Source organism: Sarcophilus harrisii, chromosome 2 (genome assembly GCF_902635505.1).
Source record: "Sarcophilus harrisii chromosome 2, mSarHar1.11, whole genome shotgun sequence".
NCBI lineage: Eukaryota > Metazoa > Chordata > Mammalia > Dasyuromorphia > Dasyuridae > Sarcophilus > Sarcophilus harrisii.
In genome coordinates, this window is record NC_045427.1 from 655988329 (window position 1) to 656011888 (window position 23560).

Genomic DNA, 23560 nt, shown 5'->3' on the forward strand with positions numbered 1-23560 from the left:
GCACCAAACAAAAACTCTCTGTGATTCAAGGAGTCTCTCATAACCTTGCTTCCTCCTCCCTTCGCAGCTTTTGTCTGACTTGTTCTTAAACATGCAGGGACACTGGCCTGCTGGCTGTTCCCAGAACAAGACCCTCCATCTCTTGGCTCTGGGCACTCTCTCTAGCATCTGCCATGTCTGGAATGCTCTCCGTCCTTATCTCTTTCTTCCAGGTTCCCTGGCTTCTTTTAAGTCCCTCGAACTAAACTCTCACTTTCTATAAGAAGCCTCTTCCAATCCCTCTTGATTCAAGTGGTTTCTCTCTTTTAATTATTTCCTATTTATCCTTTCTCTAGGGATTTGGGCAGAATGAGGTTAGCAAAATGATGCCAAAAAAGAAAAAGGGAAAAAGTGTAGAGAGCAATGAGACATTTTAAAAGTGCCCAGGAACCAAAGGGCATTCAGTAGGAAGCATAGACAAACGTGACAGTTTCGAAAATTCCATGGTAAATTTATTAGTATTTTTACAAAGCAGGTGGTACAGATCCAAGAGCAACATTTTCATACCCAATTTTCTCTTGTTTATATATGAAAATCTTATTTTGTGCTGTTTGAACTCAAAATAAAAATATCCTCCCAATTCCAGTGTGTTCAGGAGCTCCTAACAGTGCACTCGATCGGGAACCGGTTGGAGCAAAAAGCACAAAATGAAGGGCTTGGGCACCGCATTATAAGACCAGGAGACAGAAAGCATTTACCTTATTAACCCGGGGCCCACCCTTTCAAAGATCTACCCGGCATTTGTGGGAAGGAGATAGGATAATGCACCAAGAGGGAGTAGAAGTGGTGGAAACTCCCTGTCTCTGTGTCCTTTTCCTTTTCTACTGTGGCCCCTTCTGCCCATATCCCATTGCCTCAAAGTCCTGGTGTTGAGCTCAGTCCCCAGAGCTCTATCATAACTCTTAACTTCTAGGTCTGATTCTTTCTTAGATCCACAATTGCTTTTGTCTCTCTTGCTGTAGAGCCGATAAACAACAAATCTTTGTTAAACTTTTATTATCTGCAAGACTATGCAAAGCCCTGGAGACCCCAGTGGAAGCAAAGAGAGAGAGAGAGAGACCCCCCTCAAGAAGCTTCGATTCTAACGGATGACAACTTCTTTTCCATCCTCCCGCTCCCCTGTGCCTTTTGTGCATCCTTCCATGTCCTAATGGAAGGCACCCACCCCCACCTCCCAAATAACCCCCCCACACCATGGGTTTACCTCTAGGCAGAATGTCTCCGGGCTCTGTGCCTTGTCCTTGGACTTCTATGAAGAGAGAACTGGGCTGGCAACTTTGCACGGTTCTGCCTCCCTTATAGCCAACTGATGGGCAAGTCAAGACATCACCTCCTGATGTCACTGAACCTCTGAAAATGAAGAGTGAAAGACAAACGATGGAAGTTCTGTAGAGTAGGATGGAGTGCAGGAGAGGAAAGCTCTCTCTTCAGCCATGGACCATGACTTTTTGTAATGGCACCACTCATCCAGAGGAGGCCTCTACCCAGGAGGGGAGTAGAGACATGGACGGGATCTCAAAACAATGGGAAACCAAAGGAATCATGGGCTTGGCCAGTTGTGGGGAAGCTAGCTGCCGGTCCCATCAGGGCATCTTCTGCATGCTTTGTAAAAAGAGTAAAAAGATCTTGTTTGCTTATGTCTCTTAACAACTTCCTCCTCATCCTTTCTCTTACTTGTCCCTTCCTTTTTTATGTTATCCACTCAGCCAGGCATGCTAGAAACAGCCCTATTTAACCCCTTCAGCCCCTGACTCATAGTTCCTAGTAAAAGAAATGCTTTTAAATCACTTAATGAGACTGTTTCCCTTTTTCTTTATGTTGCATCCCCAAAGTTCAATACAGGAGCTAGCACTTGATTAATATTTTGCTTTGGATTAAAATGAATTGACTTAAAAATGATTTTGCCATTGACTCTGCTAAAGATCAAGGTGATATATCATGGTAGCCCTGAGAAGGCCTTTGTTAGAAACACACACACACACACATACAGAGAGAGACAGAGACAGACACAGACACAGAGATATAAACACAAAGGGACAGGGGCAGAGAAGAGAAACACAGAGATATCAACAACTGAGTAGACGACAAAGACAGAGACAATCTGCTGACCATCTACCTGGCAGGGATGCTATAGAAAGATTTTCCTATGTTCTCTTGATACTCTGTCCTCTATGAGGTACTAAATTGTGTTTTTTCCTTTTCTGTGATATGTATTGTTTAGTTTTCCATTTTGCTTTGGAGGCTGACAGGAGAATATTATTTAGGATATTTGTATTTACCTTTGCTTCTTTTCCCTTCTCTCTCTCTCTCTCTCTCTCTCTCTTTCTTTCTCTCTCTCTCTCTCTTTCTCTCTCCCTCCCTTCCACTCTTCTCTCTTCTTTTCCTCTTTCTTTTCTCTTCCCTTCTCTTCTCTTCCTTCCTTTCTTTCCTTCCTTTTCCTCCACTTATATGGAATGTCTTTTGTAGAGGATATTTACAGTTAAGATAACTAACCCCCATATTTAAAATATTGGTCTTCTTGGCAACTCACTAAGAAGCTTAAAAAGATGGAAAGCCTTAAAATCATGTATGGTACAAGCTGATAGCCATTCATTTGTTTTTTTTCCCCTTTGTAGCAGAGCATATAAATATTTTACCAAACAATAAACTCCATTTTATGGAAGTGCGTTAGGTGTTTGGAAGGGAGCTAAGAGTGCTCTCTTTTTCTCAAACCTGGGAAGAAGTCTCTGGGAGGCTGCCTTGTACAGCACGTGATACCCGGCTCTTGTCGTAGAAATAGCTTCTGCCACACTGACCATGTCACTTTGGGCAAGTCACATCTCCTTTCTGATGCCATTTTCCCATAAGCACCACAATGCAAGGCAGTTGTGAAACTCAAATGAGAGCCTGGAAACATTGGGGCTATATGTACGTTTGTGTATTTTGTGGCCCATGTAGATTGTGTGTCCTCTTGGTCTGTCTAGATGTAGCTCATGGGGAGGTTGGAGTCAGAGGCCATGATTCTGTTCTCATTAGAGAAAGGGTGCTGGACTACAATGCTATCTATCAGCTTCCCTAAATATTGTTAATCTTGGGGAAATAATATCTATGTTTAAGCTGAGTTCCTGATTGCTACCCTTTAGCAGAGAAAGAAAGCTATATATCAAAGGCTTGACTCCCTTCTCACCAAATGTCATTTTCATAAAGACCACACATAGCTAATAGTGAATAAATCCATTTATCAGAGCCTGTGGCAAACAGAAATCAGAAAAAATAATAACAACAATAAATAACATTTGTACAGTACTTAATGTTTGCCAAATGCTTTACAATAATTGCCTTATTTGGTCCTCAGAATAACCCTAAGAGGTAGGTTTTTCTTCCTTCATTTATTTGAAAAGAAGAAGGAAATGGGCTTCCCATTTTTTTCTTTATTAAAGCTTATTATTTTTCAAAACATATGCATGAACAATTATTCAACATTAGCCCTTGCAAAACCTTGCGTTCCAATTTTTCCTATTCCCTCCCCTAGATGGCAAATAGTCCAATATATGTTAAACTTGGTAGAAATATATGTTTAATCCATATATGCATAAAGATTTATACAATTTTCTTGCTGTACAAGAAAAATCAAATCAAACTTAAAAAAAAGATGAGAAACAAAATAAAATGCAAGCAAACAGCTGCAAAAAGGGTGAAAATGCCATGTTGTGGTCCACATTTAGTTCCCACAGTTCTCTTTCTGGGTGCAAATGGCTCTCTTCCCCACTAAACAATTGGAACTGGTTTGAATCATCTGATTGTTGAAGAGAGCCATGTTTATCAGAATTGATCATTGTATAATCTTGTTGTTGCTGTGTATAGTGATCTCCTGGTTCTGCTCATTTCACTCAGCGTCAGCTCACGTAAGTCTCTCCAGGCCTCTCTCAAATCATCCTGCTGGTTGTTTCTTACAGAACAATAATATTCCATAACATTCATAGACCAGAACTTATTCAGCCATTCCCCAACTTTTGGGCATCCACTCACTCAGTTTCAGGTTCTCTATTTTACAAAGGGGAAAATTGAAACAGAAACAGATTCAATTTCTTGCCTGGGATTTTACAACCAGTGTTTGCAGAAGGCCAGACTTGGATTGAGGTCTTCAGGATACAAAACTAGCACTCTAGCAATTGTCCTTCTACTATTTGTACTTAGTATATAGATAAGATAATACAGGATAATACAAAGGTGAATGAGCTCTCTCATTGGGAGAAAGCTATCTCAGCTCAACCAAAATGGTTCCAGATCTTATGAGAAAAGAAGTTCCCTGAAGTCTCTAGAAAGTAGTAAAGTAATGGGAACTTGATGAAGGGGTTAGCTCCTTTTTATGTTGGCTTCTTCCCAGTATCTTTCTCTTCCTTCAGGAATCTGAAGAGAACCTGGAAGTCTTCTCTCCCAAAGCTGGAAGCCAGAATCCAGGATTTTTCTTCTTTCTCAAGCTCTTACCAACTTTGTCCCTCACATAGGCATGAAGGATCAATCTCCACCAGTTAAGGAAGTCTTATATGAATGGGCTTTGAGTCGAGTTATCTTCATAAAGTTATGAAATTCAGAACTTCATAAAGTTACATTCATAAACATTCATAACTTTTGCGCTAATTATTATGCTTCATGAACATTAAAGTCTCCACCAAATCAAGTTGTATTATTTCTATATGTCTGCTTTCAAAGAGACAGTTGGGTCCAGTAGAGAGGTCCATGGCCATGTTCTACTTCTGACAAACACTTTCTGGGTAACCATGGCCGAGTCTTTCTACCTCTCAGCGCCTGCCGTCACAAAGCAGTTTCAATATACGTTAGGGGTTTCGCAGATTGATGAAAGAATCAATATAGAACGAGGAAATAGCGGCTCCATATGTTCAAATAACACAGGGAACCCTAGACAAAAATAGGCAAATATCCTCCCTGCTACGTTGAGCAAGTGTAGTGCTTTTGGGGGGGATAGAAGATAACTTGACAAGAAAGACAACCATTTGGTGTTGTATCTTAGCCCTAACTTGTTCTCCTAAGATTATTTCACTATTTGAGCATTTGATGCTATCTCATGGAGAAGATTTTAGTGGAATCTTTGTAGACTTCTGGGAAGTGTCCTGCTTTTTTGCCACTCTGGGAGACAGAACCACTTTACGGCCTCAGATTCAATCAAAGGTGCATTTTTACATTACCTCATGGTAATCTCCTTCTCTCTGTGTCTCTCTCTATCTCTCTGTCTCTGTCTCTTTGTCTCTCTTTCACCAGCATCACTCTACCAATGGAGAATATTTTTGGATCATGAAGGTACCTTCCTCAGTTTCTCTCATTCACACAGTCCCTGGTAGAACACAGGCCACCTCCAGGAAGACAAGGATGTGAGGTTCTGATAGAGCTTCCATCATCTAAGCTTTTTACTAATGAGTTGGAGCTTGGCTTTTAGGAAAGTTGAGGATTGTCTCTCTTAACTTGATTGAGTTCAACTTCTGGATGTATTTGTCCAGGGAGAGATTATCCCTGGCCAGATTATCTGACCTGTCCTCAGTGGTCAGCCCCAAAGGTCCCTGGAGCTGTTCCTTCATGGCTAAGTTTGTGCAGGATGGAGCCCACACTCTGATGGAAGGTTAACGTGTTCCCAGCCACTGAAGCGGGACTTGGGGACAGATAGACACAACTTTGGATTCTCTTTTCTTTTGCTCCATCACCAGCTCTTTTCACTCCCATCCAGTATATCATAGCTAAGCTACTCTTAGAGTGGCCCACTGACCTTCCTTCAGAGACTGGAGACGGTGGAAAGTTATTTTCCTATTAAAATAAAAAAATGCACATGGAGAGAAACGAATGGCTTCTCTATTTATTGGCTAGGTCAAAGAACACTCAAATCCTCCCACTGGACTTGGTATTAAGTGAGCAGAACTCTCTCCTCACCTTTCCCAGTTCATTATCAGAGGTTAATCCACTCCAGAGTCAGGACAGGGAGAACTCAAAGTAGCTGAGAAGGGCAGGCTCTCTCACAGCCCCTCCCTTCCGCATTGAGCGCCTCATTATAGCTCTTATTAGACAATGTGGTGCTAAAGGATTCTGGGGGATTTCTTAGAAGTCAGGGACTTTTCTTTGGTGCCGTTGTTTTATTGTATAGATATGCAATTGATTTTAAAAAAATTTTCAGTAAGATTGTTTTGATCTAACAAATTTACGAAGCATTTATTAAGAGACCACGTAGCATAATGGAAGGAGGGATTGGCTTGAAATCAAGGATGACTGATTTCAGGTTTTAACTCAGACACACAGAGACGGGGAGAGCCTGGGCAGAGCAGCTAACTTCTTGGGGGCCCAGACAATGCTCTGGACTGTAAATGAGATAGGAGGTGCTGGACTGTATCAGTGGAGGGATTCTCCATACGAGGTGGATCCCCACATCAAAGAAAGCACATGTCCAGAGCAGCCTCCTCCAGCTCCAAGAAAATACAGAAAAACAAATATATCACAGTGGAAAAGATGAAGAAATTGCCTAGGGATATAGATTTATTTATTTTTAAAAAGAGCAACATGGCAGATTGTCACAGGGCTTGGAGTGATCGTTCCAGCTCAGTTGAGCTGTAGACATGACCCTCAGGAGAAATCCGAGGTGGCTCCTAAAAGCCCAGTGTCCCCAGGCTTGTCTATGGAGAGCAGCCTGGAGTCGGGGAGGGAGAAGCTGAGCGCACGTGTGTGTGCTCGTGCATCGGGCTGACTGAGCATGCGTGGGCAAGTGCCAGTTCATTAACAGAGCAGCATTAACGGGGGTCTCTGAGGCCGAGCCTGTGCGGCCTGCCCTCCTGGCTGGCGAGGGAGTGCCACCGGTAGCAGAGGTGGAGATTGGAGAGCTCACAACTTCCTGATGAAATGAGAGGGGCTGGCGTTGCCAGCGGACGGGAGCCAAGCAGATTCCTGCCAGGGAACCAAAATATTACAAAAAAAGTTTTCAAGCCAAATAATTTATTCTCATCTAAATTAAATTCCCGCTCTCTCCTTTGGATATAAAACAACAATGATGAGCATATAATGGTGATGGGAGTTTGTTTGCCTTTTCTAAACTGCAGTTAGGAGCTTTGAGGCCTCTATGTACCAGAGCAAAGCTGAGGCTGCATTTTAGCCAGGGGGGCCTCTGTGGGAGGAGTCTGGGGCCTGTCTTTAAGGGAAGACCCATCAGACTAAAACACATCAAAGTTTTTCTTGCTTTGTCTTTTTAGGGGAGTCCAGTTCCCAACATGAGAGCCAATCAGAGGAAGATTCCCCATGAGGAAAACATGGAAAGAGAAGGACTATTCCTTAAGCCTGCCTTCAGTGTGAAAGAGGAGGAAGGAAAGTTCTGAACCGGGAAGAGTTTCTGAGTGGGACACACAAAGGTAATCCCCCTGGGTTATGGGAGGAGGTCAGTGAAGAGCCAGAAGAAATGGCCAGACTGGCTATTTGTAGCTTTATTAACTCATTCATAATTAGCCCATAGATTAGATACGATTTAGCTGGAACCATATGGGCTAATATAGTGTCGAGTTACCCCCTGCACAGGGGACAGTCTGTTACAAGAAAGGCAGACAAGCTCAGAGCAAATACCTACCACCTGAAATGCAAGGGCAAATGCTAGCTGGGGAGGCTCTTCCAACAGAGACCACAGGCTTTAAGATTTGAGAAATTAGTCACCAGAAAGAATCATTCTGGCTTAAAATTACCTCGGCCCATTAGATCTGAGGCAGAGGACATTACGTGAAGATGTTGAAGCCCTACATATTGGAGGGTTCTATTTCGGTTCAAGTGGTTATCTTGCCCTCAGAATTCACTAATTAAAAGTCAATTTTGTGTAAAGTCACTGAGTTAGTACAAGATACTTTAAGAAAGATAACTTTTTTTAGCATTCCATTGCTAAATGTCTTGCTGATGCCTTTTATTTTGGCCATCCAATCGTTCTTTTGGACAATTTCCAATCCCACATTGCTAAAGGTGCATCCTATTTGTGACAGAGAAAAACAGGTAAACAAAGCCAAGTGATGCAGTGATCCTACTTACCTGGCCATGGATGCAGCGTTCTATGTACCTGGCCATGGATGCAGATAGCCCTTGCTGTCTGGCTCCTCTCTGAATGGTTTATTTCTAGGGCTGTTACTAGTCTTTCAGTGCTGGGCATCTGGCTTCCTACGTGTCACTCTCCCTATTTATGTAAATTGGGACCCGCTGTTTCCATTTATTTCATTCTTCATCAGTTGATAGAAACTCCTTTGATGTCCTTGTGTCCCTCATTTCTCACCACGTAATTGTAGCCCATTCATTCATAGGCCTGCACTTGCCCACACATTTCTCTAATTGAAAGGCCATGTCCTTTCTTCCATTTCTTTGCTAATGATTGAAAGTTGCCATGTTTTAAGAGCCATTAATTCAATGTCTCTTAAATTTTGTTTGAAGGCTCTTTGAAATCATTTTAATGAGCTGATTTCTGTCCTAGGCCTAGAAGGAGCATCAACTCCCTGGATCCTCCTTCACTCTGACTCAATTGACTGGGAGCAATAACAGATATTTGTATGTTTTAAAGTTTGCAAAGTCCTATATGTTTCAATGATCTCGTTGGAGGTTCCCAAGGACTTTGTTTGTAACCCCACTTCTGACGCCAATCCCTTTGAGATTAATTTAAATCACACCCTTGTTTGCACAGTCTCCCTCATTAGAATATGAGCCCCTGGGGGGCAAGGACATCTTTCCTGGCATCCTCAGCATCCGGTATAGTGCCTAGCATGTGCTTACATTTTAAAAGCTTGTTGACTTAGTACTTTTGTCAGCTTGTGATATATCACTTAACTTCACTGAACCTCAGTTTCCCCCACTGAAAAAAGGGTTGGAATGGTGATCTCTCACTTTCTGTTTTAGCCTTAGACCCATGAGCCTCTGGACCTACTGAGAACAGCACTGTACAGATTTTTATTTACTCAGATTTATGAAAGGCACTGAGGTGGTGCAGTAGATAGAACACTGGGTCTGGAAGTGGGAAGAATTGAGTTCAAATCCAACCTCAAACAGTGATTAGCTGTGCAGTCCTGGGCTTTAGTTTGTTTGCCTTGGTTTAGTCAATTATACAATGGGAATTGTTATGAGTATAAAAATTAGTGACATTTGGAAAGCATTTTACATAGTGCCTCATGCATATTATTTATTGATTATCAGAAATAAAAAAAAACTTATTTGCCTGTGTTTATAAAAAGTCAACCTGAGAGGCTGGACTATAAACGAGCTCTTATTGACTCCTGATCTGCCTCTCTTTCTACTGTGGTATACTGCTGAGATTGAAATCTGAATCTTATTTCTAGGGACTAGATGACTGAACAGTTTCACTATCAGTTGGTCCCGTGGCACAGAATCTAAGAAGAGTGTGGGAGGGAGGTCTCACTACTACCATCACTATTAGCAAATAGGGGCATATTGTATGATTTAGCCATGATGTGATAATAAATAGGTGGATGAAATAGAGCATTTGCCAATCCTGGGTCTTTAAATCATTTTGGCTGTTACCTTTCCCTGCTTTTCTGGTTAAACAGAATTTAAAACTCAACAGAAAGCAGTTGTGGTATGTGCCACAATATTTGTGTCCGGAAAGGTCAAGGCTAGTAGATTACTCGAGCTTAGGAGTTCTGATTTTGGGTCAGTTAAGACCATTTAGGTTTCAGCAGAATGAATAGCTCCAATCTGGTGAACTGCTCTGAGCAGGAAATCACCAGACTGCCTGGAAAGAGCAAACTGGCCCAGACCAAAAAATAAACCAGGGTCGTGATTCTTTTCCACTCAACAGAAGAATAGAGCCCATGAAGACACTGCCAGCCCAGGGGATATAGGGAGACCAAATGTCAAATAACAACAATGAAGGACACAATCCTTTGGTATTTTATGCTGCTAGATGTACTAATATACTGTATTTTGTGCATTGTTTTCTGTTCAATCACTTCTGAAAGTCTCTTTGTGTCCATTAATTCTTTTCATTTGCAACTACAATTACCCCTTCCAAACAGAAACATTCCCCAATCACAGTTTCCATATATTGCAGGTTGGGATAAGAAATTAAATGGAAATATTTGGAGAGTTTTTCAGAAGCTGCAGATGACATATGAAGGCCAGCAGATGGCAGAGAAAAAGTTTGGAAACTCAGAAATGCATACATACATATAGATACACACACATATACATACGATTACAATATTTAGTATTGTATAATAGCAACATATGTTATCTTTTAACTCCATATTAATTCAGATTTCTTCTCTGGTACGAAGGGAGGACCAAACATTTTTCCCCAGATTTTTCAGATCTCAGGGGCGCTGTACCTGTAACCCCTGCAATGTGGAAGGCACAACTAATTAAAGAATTCAGAGCTAGAAGGGACTTGGATTTAAAGCTAAGTAAACAGAGGCTTCTGAGCCTTTCAAAGGTCCCACAGCCTACCGTGGGACCAAAACAAGAGCATAAACATCTGACTCCAAGCCCAGAGTTCTTTTCCTGACGTTACCCTTGATTATCACTAAATCTCAATTCCATTCCAAATCAAGAGACATTTAACCGGCACCTCGGACAGCTCCCTATTGCCTCCATCTGGCACTTAAAACCTCACAATCTGGATCCCATCTGATTTTTTAAAAACTGAGGCCTTTCCTTGTCTTCCCAACTGTTAGTAACACCCCTAAATCATGTCGTGTTACATTGCATATATTTTGTGTTGATTTTCTCTATGCCTATTTTCTTTTCTTTTATTGTCCTTGTAGTCCTTGAACCAAGTGAAGTGGTTGGTACAGAGCAGGAGCTGAGGAAATGCTTGCTAAATAAAGTGCCTACTATGCGCTGGGAAATTGCTAGAAAAATAAGCAGTGATATGTTCCCCTGTCCTCAAATAGCTTATGTTGTACAGGGCAAGAATTGATGTACAAAGATAAATATTATATAATATTACACATATATACAAATATATAATATCATAAATATTATACAAGGTCAGGGATGATGAGGACAAAGGAAGGGTTTAGACAAAGGGTTTTAAAAACCTGAATCCCCTTATTAAACAAAAATGTTGTAATTCTTCTTTTGAGGATTTAGCTAATAGTAACTATAGCTTTCCTCAAGTGGTTTCCCCTCCTCATCTCAAAGTATCTCCTGTATTCTATTGCAACTTAAACCCCACAGGGAGGAAAAGAAACAAACAGATATCTGTTGATTGATTAATCAATTGATTCAGCTTAATTCCCATCCAAGTCCAATAAGAAGGGGAAGAGCAGCTGGTAGATGTCTTAAGGTTAGACCAAAATGGGAAATGAGCACAAAAAAATTCAGTTATTTTAGAGGTTATCATTAGTCATTATTAATTGCTTTGATTCTTTTTTTCTTTGTATCCACAGAGCTTGGAATAGTTCCTCACACATAATAAATACTTTTCAGATTAGACGATGATGCCCAAAATGTCCAGATAATTTATGCATATGTATCTCCGAGTTTGGATTACCTCCTACATCGCCTTTCCAGTTTTTGTTATTAATTTTGTCTGGAGTATGTAGCCCCAGGTTCGGCTGCAACCTGTGAAGGGCCGACTCCTTCATATGACACTATTCCAATGCCGTCTGGAGCACACATCTGTATCAGGGATACCCGGCAGGTCACAAGGCCATAGCCAGGTACCGGTCTTGTCATCTAGCCAACAAGGTAAAGCTGGTTTGAATTCTTCCCCTGGGTCTGTGCATGGAACTATGACAGACAGTCAATGGCATCCATTGCAGAGATTTCCCTAATGTTTCCATTCTGGACAGCCAACAAGAAAGGGATATAAACAAGCTTGGAGCATCCCTGCCCTAATGAATGGGCCTGGGAACAGCTTGCAGCTCTTAACAAAGGCTGGGAGCTGTCGGTGTCGGCTCAGGTGGTGGTTTGGGACCTCCCAGGGATTTGGGGGAGAGGATGCCTTACAGGCTACTGCGTCTGCCTATGGGGCACCCAGCGTTCGTTTGAAGGTTCCGGACTGAGCAGGACACGTCTGTGTGTTTGGGTCATGCTGACTCGGGGTGGGGGGGTTCCCGCTGGGGACGCTACAGCTCTGGTGCGCCTAGGTATGTATATCAACTCATTTTTAATAATACTGAAGTATGGACACCAAACCAAATAGGAAAATAAGATTTCTTTATTAAAGTGACTTTATTAAGTCTGTTTTTCACACCGGTGAGGGGGCAGCGGCATGTTTGTGCTTGGTTTGTGTGGGGGGGAATGAGAGTCAGGATGTGTACGTGTTCTTGCCTTTGGAAAAGACAGCTGAATTGCTGTGCATCTTGGAACGGCATAAGCTTGCTTTTCTGACCTCTCATCAGCCATTTAGGGGCTCTTTGGTTTTTAAATGGTTCGATGGGAGCCGAAGCCAAATGTCCTGCCATTTAATAACCAAGCCCACACAGGGCTCTTTTCAAAATACCACTGCTCAGAGCATCTGCTGTTATTAAGACGGAGGTCCCCCCTCCCATGCTGGAGAGGACCTCCGTTTTGCTCCTCACATCACTTGCCGAGCAGGAATAATCTGCTGTTTGTGGCTGCCTGGAGCTACCGTGGGCCAGCCGGCATGCAGGGGACTAAGTGGCCGGGTTCTGCTTTATTGCAGATTAAAAGATAAACTTTGCCCTTTTTCTTAATAAATGTTCTAAAAATGCTCTGTGAATCGGGAATAAGCCAGCTATTGTGTTCAGTTAGCAGCATCATAATTTAAAGGCTAGTTCTAGTCTTTATTCCATACTGGTTCTCAAAAAAGAAAAAAAAATGGTAACTATTTGTCCATATAACTAATGGGGCCGTAGCGGGGAGATAGCCATCAGTCAATTAGCAAATCTCTGGGTTCGAATTTTCAGCTTAGTCCCTTGTTACCTGTGTGACTGGGGATGCTACTTAATTCTAGGTTTCAGCTCCTTTCTATGTCAAATGAGGGGTTTGGAGTCAGAAAACCAGAGTTCACTCCTAACACTTCTCAGTTACCTGTTTTGAGCCGAGTCCTTCATTTCCTTCTGCAACCCAGTTTATTTCTGTCTGTCTGTCTGCCTATCTGTCATGAATATTGGACCAGATAGAGGTCCTTCCAGCACTAGATAATTCTAGGAAAGGCAGCATAACCTGGTGGTCAAAGAGCCAGCTCAGAGCTAGGCAGTCCTGGTTTCAAATCTTTCCTCTGACACTGTCATTGTTACCGTGAGGCAATTCCTAAGTTTCTCATTGCTCCTGGTTATTTTCTAAGACTAGACATTGCAAGGGAAGGTGTGTTGGTAAAGAGAGTTTCCTCATTTAGAACTTTTAGAAGTCACGGGTCTGGTCTCTCTCCCTAAAATTCAGACCCGTCTCATCATAACTTCCCTCCGCAGGTACATCATGTCAGGATCTTTAGCCTCTTCTGGCCCATTGCTATTGAATCACAGAGGTGAAGTCTGGGTAATAAAACAACTGACATTTATATGGCGCTGGAACATTTACAAAGCACCTTGCACATGTTTGCTCATCAGACTTCAAGGCAACCCTGGATGACGGGGAAATAGCACTGGTATCATTGTGGTTTTTGGAGACATGAGGAAACTGAGGCTCAGAGGGATGACATGATGTGACCAATTTTACTGCGATTGAAAGAGTCAGAAGCAGTATTTGAACCCGCATTCTCTGATATAGAACCAGTCTTTGTTTCATGTCTCCAGGACTCCAAGACCGTCCTTTAACAGTCATCTAGTCTGGGATTTGGCTGCAAGGGGAGGTCACCACCCTCAATTTGCAGTGAGTCCCCTGACCAAAGCATTCTCCACCCAGGGGCCAGTATTTGGAACACGAGCTCTTTATCTTGAGCCAACAAGTGTTTAAACAAAAGGCCCAGACTGTCACTGGGACTTTTACAAGATTTTTCTTTGGTTTCTAGCCAAGAGCAATATGGATGAACCCCCACGTAAGTTAAGGCACTGACCCAAACGTGAATCATTTGTAATGATGCCTAGGTCTGTACTTGTCCTATGAGTCTGCATATGTACACTTGCATGTGTGGGGCTCTACAGGCTCTTCATTGACCTGACTTCTGCCCCTTGGGCCATATTGGAGGGCAGTCCTTCAAATATTTCAAGGCTCTCCTGTACTCTTCTATTCTATAGGGCAAATAAACCCCCGTCCCCTACTCCCCAAAGTAGAAATAGCATCAGACCAATATGGAAATCAACGTGTTGATAATGATCATCATATCATTCACAGGACTGTGGAATTAGAACTGGATCAGGCTTAAGAGAAAAAAGATGACCAAGTCTGTTATTTACAGTTGAATTAACAAGAGAAGTGAAGTCATTTCCCAAGCTCCCAGAAGGGCTGAGTATCTGGGGTGGGATTCAAACTCGCATCTTCCTACCTCCACATCATGGCTTTATCTATTGTACTAAAGCTGCTTCCCTAAGTGGCTTTCCCAGAGAATATGTGTGTGCTCTGGATAATTGCCTTTGAAAGGAAATACAAGACCTGGAAGGATATAAGGGAGAAATGGCTATGAGGAAGACGTACCAATGTGGGTATGGGAAACTCGGATGAGCCGCAGTATTATCCAAATATCATTTGCATGAAATCTTATTCTTTCAAATAAGATAAATTGGTGGAAAAGCTTATCCACCAATGGAAATTGGGATATTTTTCACAGGAGTTGACTTAGAAAGTTACCTGGGGGAATTGGTTTATCTAGGATAGGTGAGGGTGAGAATTTGAACTCAAGTCTTCCTGATTCAGAGGGAGGCACACTATCCACTCAGTTATATCACCTCTCTCATGAAATAATAATGAAAAAAATAATATTATCCATACTTAATACTCAAATTGAATCAATCATTTAGAGAAAACATCAGACTTCATAGCATGTGTGTGAGAAAGGAGAAAAAGAGATAGAGAGTCACAGAGAGGGAGACAGACAAACAGAGAGACATCTGTGGACTTTGAGCACTAGTTTTATATGAAGCATTTTTCATTGTTTTAGATTTCTTTAATAAGAATGTTGCTCTACTGAATGACTTCAAAATTCTTTGTTTAATATCAGTCCTATCTCACTGAGAATAAATTATTACAAATAAACTATAAACATTTATAAACAAGTTCTCTAGTAGTGTCAAAGAATTAAAATCACTTCCCAAAGATTCTCACAACCAGATGATATTCTAAAAGAGAATGAGATAATGAATAAGTTAATCCTACAAAATATATGAATGACCTTAGCTGGGAGTATAGGACAAGACTGAGAAAATTGCCCCAGTTTTCCTCCCCCCAAATCCAAATTGTATATATAGTTCTTTAAAAGAGAATATAAAGGATATATTCCACATAGTGTCCTTTTTGCTAATTTACTTATTGAAGGAAAATGTTTTCTGGGATCAGAGTCAAAGAAAGTTTCATGTTTTTTCAGACAAAATGGCAGAGTTCAGAACACTGACGACGAGCACAAAGAGGAACAGACTGGAACTGATACTTCTGAAGGACGTTTTGGTAACAAGTTAAAAAGAACCAAATTAGGGCTTGAGGAGGCAGCATCAAATGGCAGGAGTAGGGTTCCATCTGCTATCAAAATCATAACTGATGAAACTGGGATTGAATCAATGGACTGAATATAACGATGACTTCTAAAATCACGTGCTTGAGTACAGTGGGCTCCTTCTTGGGAATACATTAAATGTCATTGACATCACTTTCGAGGTTCTAAAACGGTTTCTAGCTTTTATGGAGTAGTCTTTTCTTTCAGACAGTCTCCTTACATTAGTCATCCTCTACTTGATGCTATTGTGGCAAATACATACAATCAAGATGTCTTTTACATCAAGAATCCACAGATTGGATATCAATCACAGACAACTAGGAACGTTGCTGCCCTGTGCATTTCGTTGTATATTCACCTCCTTTGCTAGAGTGTGGCCCTCTCCTAGTCTCTGCTGGTTAATACATCCCTCTTCTTGTCTCTTTCTACATCTACTTTCTTGCTGACTTCATCAGCTTCCATGAGTTTAATTATCTACATTACTTATTGTTCAGTTGTTTCAGTTACGTCCAACTCTTCATGACCCCATTCAGGGTTTTCTTGGAATACACTCGAGCAGTTTGTCATTTCCTTCTCCATCACATTTTACAGATGAGGAAACTGAGGCAAACAGGGTTAAGTTGCCTTGTTCAGAGTCACACAGTTAGTAAATATCTGAGAGCAGATATGATCTCAGGTTCTTCTGACTCCAGGAATCAGTGATCTGTTCATTGCACTACCTCGCCATCCATCTCCATTATTATAAATTTAAATGGTAACTAGACTATAGTTACTATAAGGGGTCTTTATTGCTAGAGACTCTAAATACTCTATCTTAATTCCCACTCTAAACATGTTTCTTCCTCTGATTCAATGTAGATGACTCCAAATCCAAATATTTAAGTCCAGTCTCTGCTGAGCTCTGGTCCTATATAGCTACAAAACCTGGATTTTTCAGATCCATCTGAAACCCAACACAGCCCTAAAAATGATAATGAGATCTTTCCCCCAAGTTCCTATTTCTATAGCGGGCATAGTTTTTCATTTTGTCATTCAGGTTTGCAACATTAACAGCATTATAAACTCTTTCCTCTCTCTCTAAATGAATTTCATTCATTCATTTATTCAGTCCCTATATCCTCTCTTTTGAACTGTTGCAATATCCCTTTCATAAGCTTCTGTTCCTTCAGTCTTTTCCCTCTCCAAACTATGGCAAGTAGCCATAGGGCTGACTACCTCACTCTCTTACATACGAACCACTAGAGCTTCCCCATGACAAAATCCAAACAATTTGATTTTCCTTCCCATGTCCTTCCCAATCTCCTCCCAATCTAGTTGTCCAGACTAATTTCACCTTAGTCCTCCTCACAGTCTCTAAGTTATCTGGTCAACTTGCTGATGGCCATACATGGTATTTTATTTCCCAGCTCTAAGTCCCACAGCTACAATGATCCTTCTCTTCATTTGATTCATCTTGGAATTTGGTTTGGATATCTTTTCTGATCACCCTGATTATTAATGTCTTCCAAATTCCCATGGAATTTTGTATTTCTCACTAAGAAAAAATTTCCCCCTCCAGTAAAATGTAAACATTTTGAGGAAAGGGACACTTGGATTTTTGTCTTTGTGACTCCTGGACCGAATCTCTCTCCAATGCACCATAAGCTTGTTTGCTCGTTTTTGTCCTAAGAGATTTGGGGGAATGAAAAATCATTTAGAATTATCACATAGTGCAGGGTCTATATGTTAGCAGACCATGAAGCAGAATCATAGGGCAAGGATAGAAATCTTTTCACTTCCATCCTTTCTGTCTCCCTACTTTTTCTTCCACCCATGGTCTATAATGAATTGAAGATTTAGCCAATGCAAATTTCTTCCTTCCTCATACGTTATGGGTCAGCCAAGCTGGACTGCTAACCATTCCACTTCCCACTTTCATGGCTTTCCACTGGCCGTCTCCTGTCCCCAAGCTTGGAATGCTTTCCCTCTTCTCCTCCCTCTCCCAGAATCCTATCTTCCTTCAAGGTTCAGTTGCGGGGCTATTTTCTCCGAGAAGTCCTCCTTCATCTGCCCAGGTGTTAGCAGGTTCACATCCTTCAGAGACTTCTTTGATCTATTTACAGGATTCCATGTTATATCCTCTCAAGAGGTTCAGTTGTTGATGGGAAAGGATTATTTCATTTCTTGCCTTTGTATCTCCAAGAACTAGGGCAGTACAGTCAATGCTTAGTATTTGTTTAATTTAATTTAATTTCTTAATAAAGTTGTTTTAATAATGGAATCATTTGCCTTTCCCCCCTCCAAGGCCCCATTCTGATGCCTCTTTGGGACAGACCAGAGGCTGGGCTATTACAGAAATCAGATTCCAGGCTCAGCCTTGGCCAAGATGAGAAGAAGGGTCATTTTCTCTTACCTTCAGTGCAAACACCAGGCTTCCCTCAGCATCAGAATGAAAACAACAGAGACCTTCCGTGATCTTGGTTTTTACTTTTCTTCAGTAACACAGCATAGCTTTATCTTCTCAATGGCTAATGTCGATAAATGTGGAGCAGGACTGCTCCCCACTCCCCCAGTTCAAGCCAATCTAGTTTTCCACAGGAATCTATACCTGTGGGACCCTAGTCACTCAGTACCCCTGGGCAGAGTAGACCCCACTGGCTACCTGGATCTGACTTCTCTTTCCCTACTTGAGATGTCTACCTCAGAACCTTAGGGAGTGGATTGAGAGTCCTGACTCTGAGCTATTAACCCCATTCCCCCTAGCTGTGAGAGCAGAGCCTTAGGCCTTTTGACATCCCAGTGGGTTAAAGGGGTATCAAGAGAATTGGCCCCTCTTTATTATCTTCCTCTGCAATCATTTGGGTCCTTTGTCCTGCATGGACTCACCTTGTTCATATGCTCATTCCTAGCTGTGCGGCCTGGCAGACAAGGTACAGGACCCGTGTTCCAGGGCTACCTCAGATACTCACTTGGGACCTTGACAGGTCCCCTTCTCTCACTCTCAGTTTTCTCACCTATAATATGAAACTAATAACGGTACCTACTTCCCAAAGATTAAATGAGATATTTGCAAAGTCTTTTCCAAACCTTGAACCACTATATAAATGGTAGTTATCATCATCATCATCATCATCATCATCACCATCATTCCCACATATGGGATAAACCCCCTGTATTTTCCAAAGTTCCGGAATACTGCCAGCTAGTAAAAGTGTCATCATATCTCTATAGATGGATCCTCTGTAAGCTGTTTCTTTTTAAAAGTTGTTTTATTTTTCTCATTATATATGTACATTAAATTTTAATACACATTTCTTTATGAATTACATTGAGAGAGAAAAATCAGAGCAAAGGGAAAAGCCACAAGAGAAAATAAAACAGAAGGAAAAAAAGTGAACATAACATATGTTGATTTACAGTCGGTCTCCATGTAGGCTATTTCTTAACAAACATTTTTTCTTTGTTTAAAGTTTTCAACAAAGAAATATAATCCTTGCAGTTACATTTTCTATATGATAAGATGTCACGACTGATTAAAAATCATTCATTGAAACTAAAATTTTGCCTCGTTATGATGGGGATGAAGGTGGAGTAGAGGAGATCATGATGAGGGGGCAATTGTGGGTTTTTTGAGAGCTATTCCAAGAGAAGAGTGTCTCTGATATCAAACTGGCAAGACTTGGTGTGAGGTTCCCTTAGAAAATCAATGTTGCTGTAGCACTAGTCTAGCCAGGTATAGGAAGGATTTTAATTAGATGTTTGATATCAAGGGTAAATGGATTCTTGACTTCAGTAAGTTATAAATGCCATCAACTAAGATATAGTGTAATCTATAGTGAGAATACCCAGGAAAACTCCTGGACCCTCCCTTGTATTGTGGTCACCAGTGTCCCAGACTAATAAAAATTAGAAACTCTATGAGCTTCCACAATTTCAGTTAAAATTTATGGGAAATAATTGCTCTACTTGCGTCACCTGAATCTAGTTTTGTCTTTTCATGAAACACTTTAAGTGCGTTAAGTTAATCTCCCAATGCTATGAATTGTAAGGCATTTGTTGCTCCTTCCAGGTCCCTCCTGAAATGTCAGTCAATGATTAGCACCCAATGGCTCATTTTTGTGGTTTTCACTGCTCATCACATAGACTTGTGCACATGTGGCCAAACCCTGTCTTCTGGCTCTTCCGATATCTCAGTTCCAGTCCTTATGGAGCAAGTGTGTATTCCCCAGGCCTAGTTTCCCCACTTCCTAGGTCTTCTGGTCAGCTCTCTGCTGATTCTGCTTTCTTGTGGCCATCTCTTCTTCCTATTAAAGTGTGTTGAATTCCATGTAGCATCCCCAAAGACCATGGAGCCCCACACTGCTTCCATCTTCCTATCTCCTGCTGTGTTCTCTTAAAATTAATATAATATACCATGGCTAAGCTTTCCCCCCATTGCTCTGGATAAGGTCAATAAAACTTCTTAGATGCATCTCTTGTGAAGGGGTAACAGGGAGGAAATGATGATATATTTGAATTGGGAACTCAGTGGTCCTTTGAATTTATTAATTAGGGAATTGGTTTTTGGATTGTAAAGTTTGAGCTGACTCATCTACTTATACCTGGTCATCATGGGAAGATAAATTTCAGACTGTAAATTAATTATAGTGAACTGAGCCACTGATATACAACTACTGTTCCCACATATTCCAGGCAAAATATGGATTTGGTAGGTTGAAAATTATAATGGAAATGAAATGGAGATTTGACATGAATCATACATGAAACTGGAAAATTTATGCGTCACTTTGTGTTGTATTTTTTTTTTTACATCTTTCTTCCATATAGGGAACCAAGAAGTATCTAAATCTTACTTTCACATGACTATATAAAAGTCATTATGTTTTCAAAACTCCTTAAAATATAATTTACATTTGATGATTTTTTCAATTAGAATTCTTTTTAGGTACAATTTTTTAAAATATGGATTTAATGGATTGTGAATTGTTGAGGGATGGAAATTAGACTTTGGCATGATTTTCATGAAAATGAGTTAATTTTGGGGGGTTAAATTGATTATTGTTGGAAAATAAAAACAGGGAGAGCAGTTGGCCAAGTGGAAAAATCATATTGAAGATGACACAATTTTGAGGATTGATGGATTCATTTTCAAGATATTTAGGAAAAAGAAGAATTCTAAATAATTGGGAAAATAAACTTCTACTATTTTTAAGAAAAGATAAGCATATCAATAACTAAGAGACCACTTGCCTACTTTCTCTTCTCTACAAAATTTTTATGTTAATAACTAATGAGTATATTGAGGGGCAATGAAAATCTAAGAAGGAAATGTTGAATTGTTCAGAAATTTTATTTTAAAATACACTAACTAAACAAATGATTCTGAAAATACACAATACCCTTTTTCATTTATTGCTTATAGAAAGCATTTGATTTGGTAGAATAAAATCTAGTTTTCAATGCTCCTCTCCAGCAAATTGCCTTCGATGTAAAAAATTGCAAAAGCTATTTTCCAGTGTCACAGAGGGCCTCCATTTTGGTATCCAAGAGGATAAGGGATTCCCTGTGGATGGACTTGTTTACTTTGAAAACTATATTGAATACAACAAGTCCCAGCCAAATCTCAGTGAGATCAATAAACATTAAAAAGGTTCGTCATAACTATCTACACAGGAAAAACCAAGTGGATGAATAATGCCTCATATGTAAGCTATGGCAGTCCATATTGCAAATGAACAATGAATCAACTCTATAATTTACCAGGAGAAAGACAGTGAGATGGATTGCCTTTAGGGAATTGCATAGTGATTTTACTGACCCGAGACTACTTCCTGAAATATATTTTGACCTTCATATGGGAATGCCTGTGAATAATTTGCCAGATGTGTGTACATACATTTATACATACATATATATATGCATCCATATACATACATACATATATAGTTAGCCTGGAGAATAATGGAGAAGTGAATGGTAGATGGAAGTAGGCTGTGACATATTACATATTACTGACTAACAACATTTACAAAATAAGTATCATTGCTTCCTTTTTGCCTGAGGTATAAAAATCTCAGCCTTATGGTTTTGTTGTAGCATAAAATGTCTCACAGAATTCTCCCGGCTCTCTGGAATATCTGTCTGACCTAAGAATATTGCTGTGGTGAATATAGAGGTAAAATTGAACAGGTTTATATTTAATATCATTTTATTTTTCTCTAAAATTTTTAAATTTAAATATTTAATTATTTTATTGCACTTTATGATCTATAAGTATTTTGATGACTTCCAGTCTTGAACATGATTGCTTAAAGCTCATAATGGTCTAGAATTAGTGGGTTTCTAGCTGTATCCTGAACTATAAACTGGTAAACTGTCATTATTTAAGTTATTAATGTAATAAACACTTATTAATCACCTATTAATGAATAACTAAATGGTGTCAGGCATATATGATGGGAATTTATTTTCTGGGATTAGATGATTACTGGGTCTCTTCCAACTCTTTGATTATTTGATTATTGTCTGCTTCATTCTTATCTGTTAAGGAGTGGCCGCTATGACTTAAGGGGGCCACATTATACTCACTGGGTCACCAACCAGCTGGGCCAGACCCTAGGAGAGGAGCCGTATTGGGGCCCTTCTCCACTGCTTTGGGACATGAATCCTGCTTGTGTAGGATGGAGAGAGCAGGGGCAGTTTGAGCCCAGAGGGGCGTGCTAAGCCATCAGGGTAGTTTGACTTGGTCACATTAGTTTGCTGACTGCCCAGCAAAATCCTAGGGAAATGGGTGCCTGATGGGCTTAGTCTAATGACAGGAAGGGAGAAGGGGTTTAGAATATTAATGCTTACTCAGCAGAAAGGGGGGGCATGGTGTAGTGACCCGACTTGGGGAAATACCTGGAATACACTCCCTTCTTACTTCTGCCTCAGAACATCCTCTTCTCCTTTTACATAAAGTTCAAGGACTCCTAACATTGAGCTAATTTGCATATATTTGTTTTTATGCATGTTACTTATATGTTATATATGTATTCATATATAGACATTTTATTTGCATAGCCACAAATAGAAAACCAATGTATTTCATACTTGCCCCTTCCATTTAAATGTAGGGAGTGTTCCATTATTTGTATGTGTTCCCCCCAGTGCTTAGTGGAGTATCTGACATGTGGTGATTACTAAGGGCTTTGGTTACGAAATTGGTTAAGTGATTGCCTAATTGATATAGTAAAGAAGAGCCAGGATGCATACTAATAGCTGAATTATTATATAGCTCATTTACATTTTCAGTATTCCAAACCTCTAAGCTAATGAGTTGCAGATAAGTTAACAATTCATATTGGATCGTCAATCCGTATTGGTAGAGGGAATTTCCACACTGGAAGATGCCCATCATGGTAATAAAATCATTTGTGTCGAGAGGGGTGTCCATCAAAACTAGACAAATTCTGATTTTATCCAAGCCTAGTTGTATCCAGAATCGGGAAGAACTGGGGCGTCGATATAAAATGACAAGGAAGGGAAAGGGGTGATGGGAGACGGACAGAAAAGACGCAAAGATGAGCTTCATGACTCTGCTTCGGTCCAGTCCTTCTGGCAGCTGTCATTGCTCGCCTGTTCCAAGTACTGTTAGGCATTCGGTGGTGACTGAGCTTTGCAGAGCATGCTGTGTATAAAAAAAAAGCAGAAGCGGTTCAAAGGCAATTATTACAAAACCTTCTAACACCACCTTCTCCTCCTCTGAAATCAAGAGTGGATAATGGATGGAGAGAACTGGAGGGCCCAATAATCAGCCCCAGGGATGTCAAATCACAGAACTAGTCATTGTGAAGCTCACACCGACTGAATCAGAAGGAAGAGGGCATTTGGCATAAAAACCGTAATTTTTGAGGGTTTACGGAACCTGATGTATAAAAACGCCATAAATAAAATGGAACAGCTGTAATGTGATAGGAGTGACTGCTCGTATATCTAAGTTAC